This window comes from Ambystoma mexicanum, chromosome 10, assembly GCF_040938575.1.
Source record: "Ambystoma mexicanum isolate Mex_15411 chromosome 10, UKY_AmexF1_1, whole genome shotgun sequence".
Taxonomy (NCBI): Eukaryota; Metazoa; Chordata; class Amphibia; order Caudata; family Ambystomatidae; genus Ambystoma; species Ambystoma mexicanum.
In genome coordinates, this window is record NC_090932.1 from 182,957,087 (window position 1) to 182,965,494 (window position 8,408).

The following is an 8,408-nucleotide window of genomic DNA, read 5'->3' on the forward strand; positions in this document are numbered from 1 at the left end:
TGCGTCCCGGGACAAAGCCGTTTTGGTCCTCGTGTACTATAGACCCTATCACCCTGGACAGTCTTTTCGCCAGTATGGTTGTTAAGATTTTGCTGTCGTAGTTCAGCATTGCCAAAGGGCGGTAAGAGTCGCACTCGTCGGCGGGCTTACCAGGTTTAAGCATCGGGATAATAAGCGTCTCTCTCATGGTGCCAGGTAATGTGCCAGTCTCGTATGCCTCTTCATACACCCCGTGGAGTATCGGGGTTATGATCTCCTCGTAGGCTTTGTAAAATTCTGGTGTGAGGCCATCCGTTCCGGGAGTCTTGCTTGTGGGGAGGGACCTGATGGCCTCTGAGATGTCCTCAGTCGTGATGGCCTCGCCCAGCATCTCTCGTTGCTCCGAGCTCAGTTTGGGGAGGCCTACTTCAGCCAGGGTGTCCCGAATGTCCTCTACTGGGACTTGTTCATCGTGGGCGTAGAGCTTGGCATAGAAGTTTGAGAAGACATCATTGATCGCCTGTTGTGCCCTCTGGGTTGCGCCATGTTCGTCCTTGATTTCCTTGGGAGTGTGCCTTGGGTGCTCCTTCCTGCACAGCCAGGCCAATATCCTGCCCGGTTTATCCGCTTCCTTGTGCGCCTGTGCAGTGCGTGCAGAGAAGTCGAATCTGGATAGCCTCTCCCAGGCGAGACGGCAGCCGTCCCCAATTTCTGCCAGCTTAGGTTCCTTCTCGCTGGTTGGGGTCGGGCTGTTTTCCAGTTGTCTGATCTCCTCTTCCATGGTCTCAAGTTCTCTTTTTAGTTGCCTCCTAATACCGCCTGCTTCTGCTATCACTTGGCCTCTGGTTACTACCTTCATTGCCTCCCAGAGCGTGCTCCATTTCTCGACCGACCCCTTATTGAGCCTCACTTATTCTTCCAGCCTTTCCCCTAGGGTGTCCCTGAAGGAAGGGTCAGCCAGAGTTTCCGTGGGCATACGCCACATCGGGATGGGGGGCCTCGGGCCTTTCAGGCTTAGTTGCATGAGCAGAGGGGAATGATCCGAGATCGACCTGCCCAGGTAGTTTGCGGAGTGCACCTGTGGGAGTAGTTCGTCGTTGACGAAAAAGTGGTCTATCCTGGTGTGGAGGCCATGTGGAGATGAATAATATGAGTAGGATCTATCGGCTGGGTGTAGGTCTCTCCAGATGTCGACCAGTGCCAGGTCGTCCACTGCTTTGCAGAGTGCCCTCGAAGCGGAGTTGTCGGAGGCTCGTGGCATCCTGGACCTGTCCAGCTCTTCGCTCATGACGCAGTTGAAGTCTCCCCCCCATAGGAAGGTGTCGTTTCTGTGGTGCGCAATTCTGGCGCATAGCTGGTTCAAGTGGGAAGGCACGCCATGCTGGGGGAAGTATGAGTTTACAATGCATATCCTTGTGTTCTCTATCATGCCCCACACCACTACGTATCTTCCGTCCTTGTCCACATCTGTCCCCATTTGATGAAATGGTGTGTCTGGGCTCACCCAAGTATACACTCCCCGTGCGAATTTGGAGTAAGATGCGCCGCAGCCTTGCCCCCCCCAGTAGTCTGCCAGTTTGTGTGTGGTGTCTGCCAGGAGGTGTGTCTCCTGGAGGAGCGCGATCGACACCTTCTTGCGCCTTAGGTATGAGTGGACACGGTTCCTCCTTACGTAGGATCCCATCCCCCTGACATTCCATGTGATTATGTTAAGTTGTGGTGCCATCCCTTGGGTGTGGTTGTCGTTGTGGTTGGCCCCTTGTCTCGCCCCCATAAGGTCTCTTGCTACTACGCATCATGTCTTGTTCTGCTTTTGCGGCTCGGCCAGCCTTATTTCTCGGCGTCGGGTGCTCATTGATTGCATGGGTGATTCTGGGGTGAGGGACGGTCTCAACGGGAACACAGAAGAAAAGAAGGAGAAGAAAAAAACAAAAAAAACAACTGTAACTGGTGCACCCAGCTCCTGCCGGTGAGGTACAGTGCTCAGGTGCTCTCGCGCAGTCTGGCCCCGTCAGGGTTTCCGGCGCGAGCAGGTTTGTGCTGGCAACAGGCCTGCACTGATCTTCCGGGGGTTGTCGTTGCGTGCCCATGTGTGGTAGGCCCGGTAGGCCACGTAATCTTGTTGCTGTCTCTTAATATAGTGGTGTTCCAGCTTGTTTGTTGTGCCCTTTTGCAGTGAGGTCCTTTGTGCGCGTCAGGAGAGAGGGGCTCCAGCGCCGTGTTTTCTATCTTTGCGGGTTACAGCGCGGTTCTCGGCGGTGGGTTCTTCGGGGACCTCGGCCAGGTTGTTATGTTCCATCCACATGGTGGCTGCATCTGGAGTTTCAAGGAAAATCGCTCTCCCTTTGTGGATCACTTTCAGCCTGGAGGGATACAGCAGCATATACTTCAAGTTTAGCTGTCTCAGTCTGGCCTTTATCGGGATGAAGGAGTTCCTTGCTCTCTGTACCGCTTGCGTGTAGTCCGGGTATATGGTGATTTTGGAGTTACTTCTGTCTATCACCCCACCCTCTCTCGAGAATTTCAGGATCACTTCCCTGTCTCGGAAGTTAAGGACCTTCGCGATGATGGGTCGGGGGTGGGAACCCGGAGGGGGCTTCTTCTGTAGTGATCTGTGGGCTCTCTCTATGGCGAAGCCCTGGGAGAGCTTCTCCGCCCCAATTTCCTGCTGGATTAAGGATTCCACATATGCCGTCGGGTCGGAAGTCTCTATCCCCTCGGGGACACCGAGGATTCTGATGTTGTTGCGCCTGGCGCGTCCTTCCGCCTCCTCCGACCTCGCCTCCAGGATGCCCACCCTCCTCCTTAGGTCTGCCACCTCAGCTTTAAGGTCATTCGTGTCTTCCACCGTTTCCTTCTGGGTGGTTTCTATGTTGGTGACACGCTCTGTCAGGTTGCGGGCGTCTTGACGTATAAGCTGTATATCGGCCTTTACTTCTCCTATCTTAGTGTCTATAAACTCCCTTAAGGCCGCTATTGCTTCCAGTACCTGACTGTCTTTGGGACTTTCCTCCTGGGTAGCCTGCTGCGTCGCGCCTTTTGGAGTGGATTGGGCGACGGGGGGGGCCCTGGTCGTGAGGAAGGGTTCCATCGTGGCGGTCTTGGCCTTGTTTCTCAGGGTGGACATTGTGGTGTTGCTTGAGCCTTCCGGTTGGTGCTGGCGGCTGACTCGCCTTTTCAGGCCGTGTTTTTGTGTAGGCCCGTCCAGGGCCCCGTCCCACCCAAGCTCGTGGGATGTATTGCAGTCCTCGGCGCGGGTCGCCTCGGTCCTGTGGCCAGCGAGCCCCCGTCAGGCGTGTGGTCCTGGGGGCTTATCCGCCCCGGAGGTGTAGGTCCCGCGTTCGTGGCGGGCAGAGGAGGCGTCCCAGCGGGGCCGGGTTAGCGGTGCCGCTGGTGTAGGGCGCTTGGCGCCTATTGCCGCGGTGTGCCGGATAGCTTTAGGCAGTCCACCGGGTCCAGGCCGTCCGGGCCCAGCGAGTCAGGCAGTTCATTACGCGCGTTCCCGCAGCGCGGCGGCCTCCGGTCAGGGCCGCCCAAGGCAGCTCCGCCTCCAAGGGGTCCCCCAGGCCCCCGGGTCTCCTCCGATTCTCCGGGCAATCCGGAGTGCGAGGTGCCGGTGGCGGTCTCTCCCCCGAGGCCACCCGGGCACAGAGCTGGATCTCGCGGCGCCGGACCAGCGCTTTCTTCGCCCCACCGTGCTCCTCCAAGCGGCGGCCAAGGCAGGGTCTTGATCGGCCGCTGCTGCCGACGGATCGCCGCCTTCCTTGTTCGCGATCCCGTCTTATCAGGCGGTCATGGCGGCCATCTTGTGTGTCTCGCCCGAGGCCGGGGGGGGACGCCGAGTCGAGGCTTCGCACTCGGTCCCCAAGCTCCGATTCTCGTCGGGTGAAGCTGGAAAGTGGGCAGATTCGTCCAGGCTTCAGCTGGATCAGCTTGGTTTCGACGCCACTGATCGCAAGGATCGTTGCACAGGATCAGATTACGGGCTCGTCCGGAGCTCGAGGTTTTAGCCTCCTCACTCCATGGGCACCAGGCCACGCCCCTGCCAAACACCCTAAAGCACAGGAAGTTCTTGAGGTTTATGATTAGAGAGATTCATTACCAATTCTGCATCCTCCCTTTTGGCTTGACCTCTGCCCCAAGGGTTTTCACCAACCTGATGGCAGTGGTAGGGGCCAAGCTCTGCAGGGAAAAGATTCACATCTTTCCCTGCATGGATGATTGGCTGGTTCAAGCCATATCCCAGAGACTGGCTGACTCCCATCTACAACACACTTGCCTCTTTCCTCACAGCTTGGGCTTCTCCCACAGCTTCAAAAAGTCCCAGGTGACACCTCCTCAGATCCTCCTTTTCATCTATGTCTTCTTGATTCTCACTCAGAGGCCTCCCACCCCGAGATCTGGGTGCAAAATATTCTGCAGATGCTCACATTTTTCCAGAGCTCTCTAATAGTGCCAGTCCTAGTCTTCCTACGCCTTCTGGGCTGATGGCATCCTGCATTTTTCTGTTGCCTCAGGCTGGCCTCAGGATGAGAACGCTGCAGTGATCCCTCAGTTTACAATAGTCTCAGTTGTGGGGAGCATGGCAAACAAACTGCAAGCTTCTACCTAACTGGCACAGGACCTAAATTGATGGTCCCATGTGGACAACTGCAGGGGAGGAGAGCCTTTCTGAAAAAACGGTGATCACACACATTTCCCTGAACAGCTAGAGGCCTCACCTGAGGAATCTCAGAATGAGCGGGATTTTGTCCTTGGTAAAGTCCAGATTTCATATCAATCTGCTGGAGCTGCTTCGATCAGACTGACTCTGAAAACCTTTCTGCTTTCAATCGGGGGGAAAACTATCCTGATACTGATGGACAACACAGTAGACATGCACATGCAATGGTTGTCAGAAAGGCTCTCCTCCCCTGCATTGGTCCACTTGGGACCACCAATGTAGGTCCTGTGCCAGATGGGTAGAAGCTTGCAGTTGCAAAGATGCACAACCTCAACAAGAAATTACGGTGTGGGCGAGCTGCCCCTTTGCAGGTAGGTTATGTAGCTGTTATTCTGGGTGTTGGAGAACCAGATCTCCTTGTCAATAGCCCGTCTAGCTGGGAAGGATGATCTGAGCAGGCAGGGTACCATCTCCCACGAGTGGGAGTTGTACCAGGAAGTTCTTGCAGAAACCCTCTGGTAGACCTGCTTGCAACCTGTTCGAACAGAAAGTGTCAGAGAGGGGCACTTGGAGATGCGTTCCCTTTCAACCTCCTTTATGCATTCCATGGGCTCCTGTCATGCTGCAGGTTCTCGGGAGGTTACGTATGTTCTAAACCATGATGATTCTGATCAATCCGGACTTGGGTACGAAGGACACACCACCCAGTGAGAGAGGGGGTGGGAGGCAGGTCCTCCATCCCAACACCAGCACTCTGAATCTCCATGTATGGCTCTTGAGAGGCTAAGGTACAGGGATTGGGATATGTCCAAAGAGGTCGTGAATGTTCTCCTCTCTGCTTGCAGGCTAGCTACTAATGTCATTTACATCTGTCATTAGGAAAAAATGTGCATCTTTGTAGAGAGAGGGATTTGGACTTCATTGTTTTCCCTACAACATCAGTCTTCCCGTTTTTGCTGTCCCTTGCCAGACAGAGATTAGAGATTGGCGTGGTAAAAGGATACCTGACAGCCATCTCAGTATTCAGGAGAACTCCTACTTTGGATTTCCCACAGTGGTGCAGCTACTGCGAGGGTTGGTGAACATGCTTCCACCAACAAAATTCATTGTGCCGCCATGGGATATGAATTTGGTTTTGACGTTCTAAATGTCTTTTCCATTAGAGCCAATGCACTCCTGATCATTCAGATCACTAACCTTGAAGACAGTATTTTTAGTGGCGATTGCATCCTGCAGGCGAGTAGGTGAGTTCCAGGCTCGCGAAGCCTCCTTGCCTCTCCTTTTCTGCATCTAAATTCACCCTGAGAGTGCAGGCGTTATTCTTACCGAAGGTGATCTCTGTCTTTCACCTCACTCAAAAGATTGAGTATCCAGGTTTTTATACTCCTCACCCATCTAAGGAGGAAGAAAGGCTACGTTGTTTGGACCCTAAAATGCTTTGAGTTTTTACATCTCTAGGTTAAGGGAGAACAGGAAAGTTGGCCAATTGTTCGGCACCTACGAAGGTCCCAAACCGGACTTGACTCTGATTAAGGAAACAATCCCTCAGTGGACAATCCACTGCATTTCTGAATGCTATAGACTTTTTCAGAAGGAAATCCCGGCAGGTTTACGGGCACACCTGATGAGAAGGGTGTCAGCTATGCCAGCTCTTTAGAGGGGATTCACTGTCCACAATATATGCAAAGCAGCTATTGAGCCTCTGTCCATACTTTTGCCAAACACTACTGCCTAGATGCTATGAATTCCCAGGTTGCCTGATTTGGAAGTTGGCTTGTTTAGAGAGACATCATCACTCTCATCTCACCTCTGGTTTGGTACCTTATACTGCTGTGAGAATCTATGTAAAGATGAATCTGTAGGAGGACAACATCCATTAGAAGAACAAATTACTTACCTGGGGTAATGTTCACTCTGGAAGATGGCTACTCCCACAGATTCCTCTTCGCCCTTCCGGGCAATCCCCAGTAGTAGAGAGCATTGAAACATAATTTTAGGGAAAAAGAGGAAGAGAGACATGAACATTAAGAGGTTTTCACCCATACAGTTTCTGCATCTGCTGAGCATGGGGAAAAAGCGCTGGCTGAGGTTGCGGTGTGTTGTGCTTCACTTGTGTACCAGAGGCATTGTCACTTCCGGAGTCAGGAGGCAGATCAGTGAACGAGGACAACTCTGAAACGTACGACGACACCTACTGGGGTACATATATTTCGGATGCCAGCTGCACTGAAGAGTAATATTGAAGATGAGGAATCCATGCGAGAAGCCATCCACCAGAAAGCACATTACCCAAGGTAATTAATGTGTTTGTCTAGCTCCTTGTTTTATGAACCAAGTTGGAACCATAACTCCACACAAACCCAGAAAAACAATGAACATTCTGGCTGACCTCAAATTACTAGCTTCATCTCAAATAGATAGAAGCCAACAAATTTAGTTTTGGTAGATATGACACTTATAAAGCACAATGTCTGCAATTTGCATGTCTTCATAGCACTGAAATCTGACTGAGACAGCAGCACAGTCTCATTTGCAGGCTGTGTGTTTTTCAAGTGGGTGAGGTGACGGTCTGGTAGAGGGCCTGAATCCAGTTGTGGATCCAAAATTATAAAGGCCTGCTGTAAAGACTGGAGAGGCGTGTCTGTACTCCTGCTCTCTATATGGCAGAGGAGAGGCACAGAGGACCCCAGCCAAGATTCTCTATTATTGGTAACAAAGTCGAGTAATCGAGGCCTAGCTTCTCAGGAGGTGATGCAGGCTGGTTCTTAAATACAGTGTAGTCCCCAAGCACCCACAAATGAATGTACACACACTGTATTAGTTAAAACAGTCTTTATATAATTAAGGTTCAAGGTTATATACACAATCACAAGAACTCACTTTGTGCTCAGTAAATCTACAATGGCAAATATATACAGTTTTAAGTGGTACCAGAATTATTATCAGATTTCATTAAAGTGCATCAACTGTACTGTGGTTAAATGTCACACAAATCACTTAATAAAGGTAACCAATAATAGATATAGGAGGGAAAGCAGTTGATTAGAACAATTGGCTGAATACTGGCCCCTACCACTAGACACAGTTCTGTGTGGAGATCCCCCCACCTGGCCAACCTGTAAAATAAAGATATATCACAAGCTCAGTCCATATATTGTTCAATTAGTCTTATTTTCCTTCTATAATGTTTCCACCACCCCAATGTACCTGGAATAGCAGAGTTTGATGACGAGTCGTTGACAGATCCTTCTTGAGCGGCTCCCTTTAAAGCAGGAGCCACGGATTATCGAGATCCCTCGAAGAAAGTGAACTCGGCGTTGAGGCGGCAGCTTCGGTTCCAGCAGTACTTGACGATGGAGCGAAGACGTCCTGCAAGGAAGAGGCGTGCAGGGCACCTTGATGTCGATAGTTCAGGACCGCAAAGAGTTTGTGAAGAACTGTGGCCCAGCAAGGGCGTCGAGTCATCCGGCGTCTCTACGGTCTTTGGGTGGCGGGAAATCCACCGGCGGATGCTCCTCGGTGCGTCGACGGCCTGGCCTTCTCCGGCGGGATAAGGTGAGCGGCGGTGCGGACGAGCGCGTCTGTGAATCAAAAGTCTTGGGCAAAGGAGCGTGCGGCTCCAGTCGTCCATGGCACAGCGTCAAGCGGTCCCCTCTTCTGGGCAACACGGCTTCGACGGGCCTCCAGCGGTTGTGCAAACCTGCAATCCCTGGTCGATGGTGGTGGACGGAATGTCCGGTGCTTATCGTCTTTCTCCTCGGCAGTC